The sequence below is a fragment of the Adiantum capillus-veneris genome, chromosome 2, assembly GCF_014529385.1.
Source record: "Adiantum capillus-veneris isolate H3 chromosome 2, ASM1452938v2, whole genome shotgun sequence".
In the NCBI taxonomy this organism is placed as follows: Eukaryota; Viridiplantae; Streptophyta; class Polypodiopsida; order Polypodiales; family Pteridaceae; genus Adiantum; species Adiantum capillus-veneris.
The window spans coordinates 113,746,608-113,750,395 of NC_140932.1; positions in this window are offsets into that span (position 1 = coordinate 113,746,608).

Here is a 3,788-nt window from a genome sequence, read left to right on the forward strand (position 1 = left end):
ATTTCAATGGAGCCTAGCATCTTGGAGACATGGTGTAGCTTGCTTCTCTTCATGTTTCAATGGAGCGTATCTTGGACAAATGGTGGAGCATCCTTCTCTCCATGTTTCAATGGACCCTAGCTTGGACAAGTGGTGGACCTTTGATTCTCTCTATGTTTCAATAGAGTTAGCTTCGACAAGTGGTGGACCTTGAAACAAAACCCCCATGTAAAACCTATGCTGGTCACTCCAAGCGGTGAGAAAGAATAACCCTTAAGATATAGCCTTATAGGTTGGACAAGTGGTGGACCTTAACACCCAAATATTCTTAATATAATGACATAGAGTGAAAAAGTGATTAATCTTGAGACCAAACCCCTCATGCTACTAGCGTTAATAGGTTGGACAAGTGGTGGACCTTGAATGTAAACCCCCCATGTTTCAATAGAGTTAGCTTCGACAAATGGTAGAGGATCCTTCTCTCCATGTTTCAATGGAGCCTAGCTTGGACAAGTGGTGGACCTTTGGTTCTCTCTATGTTTCAATAGAGTTAGCTTGGACAAGTGGTGGACCTTGGAGCCAAACCCCCATGTAAAACATATCATGGACATTTCAAGTGGTGAGAAAGAATACCCTTTAAGATATACCCTTATAGGTTGGACAAGTGGTCAACCTTAACACCCGATCTTCTTAACGTAATGACATAGAGTGGAAAAGTGGTGAATCTTGAGACCAAACCACTCATGCTACTAGGGATAATAGCTTGGAAAAGTGACTGACCTTGACGTTAAACCCCACATGTAAACAATATCGTGGGTTTAAGGTATTTCAATGGATCTTAGCATCTTGGAGACATGGTGCAGCTTGCTTCTCTTTATGTTTCAATGGAGCCTATCTTGGACAAATGGTGGAGCATCCTTCTCTCCATGTTTCAATGGACCCTAGCTTAGACAAGTGGTGGAACTTTGCTTCTCTCTATGTTTCAATAGAGTTAGCTTGGACAAGTGGTGGAACTTGGAACCAAACCCCCATCTAAAACCTATCATGGTTATTCCAAGTGGTGAGAAAGAATACCCTTTAAGATATAGCCTTATAGGTTGGACAAGTGGTGGACCTTAACACCCAGATCTCTTAATATAATGACATAGAGTGGAAAAGTGGTGAATCTTGACATCAAACCACTCATGCTACTAGTGATAATAGGTTGGACAAGTGGTGGACCTTGAATGTAAACCCCCCATGTACGAAATATCATGGGTTTAAGATATTTCAATGGAGCCTAGCATTTTGGAGACATGGTGTAGCTTGCTTCTCTTCATGTTTCAATCAAACCTGGCTTGGACAAATGGTGGAGCATCCTTCTCTCCATGTTTCAATGGAGCCTAGCTTGGACAAGTGGTGGACCTTTGATTCTCTCTATGTTTCAATAGAGTTAGCTTGGACAAGTGGTGGACCTTGGAACCATACCCCTATGTAAAACCCATCATGTGCATTCCAAGTGGTGGTAAATAATACCATTTAAGATATAGCCTTATAGGTTGGACAAGTGGTGGACCTTAACACCCAGATCTTCTTAATATAATGACATAGAGTGGAAAAGTGGTGAATCTTGAGACCAAACCACTCATGCTACTAGGGATAATAGGTTGGACAAGTGGTGGACCTTGAATTTAAACCCCACATATACAAAATATCATGGGTTTAAGGTATTTCAATGGAGCCTAGCATCTCAAAGACATGGTGCATCTTGCTTCTCTTCATGTTTCAATGGAGCCTATTTTGGACAAATGGTGGAGCATCCTTCTCTCCATGTTTCAATGGACCCTAGATTGGACAAGTGGTGGACCTTTGCTTCTCTCTATGTTTCAATATAGTTAGCCTATATTAGACAATTAGTAGACCTCGAATCTCTCCATGTTGTCTAGAGCTGAGCTTGGACAAGTGGTGGACCTTACTTCTCCCTTCCCTTAGTTTACTAGCTTAAATGATCACTATGTATACTTGCTTAGATCTAGCTTGAACAAGTGGTGGAACTTGTATTCACACAAACTTAATCCATTACAAAAAAGTATATGTTAAAATAACATTTGGTTTTTTTTGTTTCAGGAAAGATGGCTCCAAAAAAACAGGTTGCAAGGGTTGCTGTCTCAGTTGACTATACTTGCAATGATCTTAGGAAATGGTATTTGGACATACATGGTATAGAGGGTGCACAATTTCATAAGGTGCATCTATTTATTGCCAAAAAGGAGAATGACAGCTTGTTTGAAGATGTTGGACAAGTTGTGGAAGCATCTGTCTCTGTAGTTGATAGTCATCCAGAGGTGGAATGCATTGACATTCTAGTTCCAATGAATCTAGAATTTCAACTATCTCCAGGAGCATATGCATTGGAGCGCATGTCTAGAAACAAAGAAGAGACAATGTTTTCTCGAGGATGGAAGTTTGCAGAATCAAATCCAAATATCACAGCAGATCAACTTCAAAGCTCCATCATTGCCACACTACAACGAAAAAAGGTGAAAGCTTCACGACCACCATCCACAAAGAAGCAAGCAAAAGTGCAGAAAGTAGAAGCTAAGCGAACTAGTTCCATTTTGGATGTAGACAAGGCATCTTTGGCATCCTCATCAATAGAGGGTTCAATGTCAAAGATGAGAATTGTGGATCCAGATGTTTTAGAAGCTGAGGCCATGAAAGGACAAGAAAAAGATACAGGTGGAATGAATAAGTACATAAATTATTTTCCTTTCCAATATAGGGAATTTGATATCCCTATTCAAAATTGTTGGCTTGCTCCTGATCACTATAATGCACGTATTATGGATAAAAAACACGCTGAAAGTGTGTTATTTGGATTTTCACGGAGTACGACCAAGCCTGCAGCATGTGCATATTTGATGCCTGTTCGAAATGCAAAATCAAAGAAGGGGACTCCTTTGGCAGTAGAAGAGGTAGAGGAGCAAAAAATTAAAGATTATCATTATTGGATTCTTGATGGGCAGCATTCAATCTATGCTGCAAAAGTTTTGCTTCACAATGAACAAAACAACAAAGAGATCTTTGAAAGACTGATTAGCGTGTATAAATTTAGAAAGGCTCGCATTGTTGTGAATGCTCCTCCATTTGTTGCAACTGCTATATCTGCCATTGCAAATGAGGAGGCTCAGGCATTGTATGTCAAGCAACCTTACAGCCAAATATTGAGACATTTACGGAGTCAATGGATCTTCTCAGGACGACCACCAAAGGCAGCAAGTGGAATTGCAGAGGGACATGCATCTCGTGCCGGATGGGATGTAAGTTATTTTCTTTGTCTTTTTGATAGTGTTTAATTAACAAATCTTGCTCAATAGTTTAATTATTTCTCTATTTATTTTTAGGCTTTTCTTCGATTGGCAAGAATGAGTGCAGCAGCAAGTTGGATTGCTAAACAGGCACACATGGTCACGTACTCTGATTTAATTTATGATTGCTGGATAAAAATCATTGAAAAGCTAGAAGAGGAGAATAAGAAACCCCCAACAACTGTATTTAGATACCTTTGTGGCCTTGAGGAATCAGAGGTAAAGACTATTCAAGAAGAGATTAGAGATGAGAAGATTTTACTGTCAAAGAGTGCAAAGGATGGTGATGCAACTGACATGTATGATCGAATCAAGCAGTTGAAGCAAGACAAATTGATTCAAGATGCACTTCTTGAAGGCTTCAACAATTTGAATGAGTCTTCACCATGTAAAGACTGGGAGGAGGTGGTCAAAATGTATAACATCAATGATGTTGTTTATAAAACAATTTTAAGTCTATGC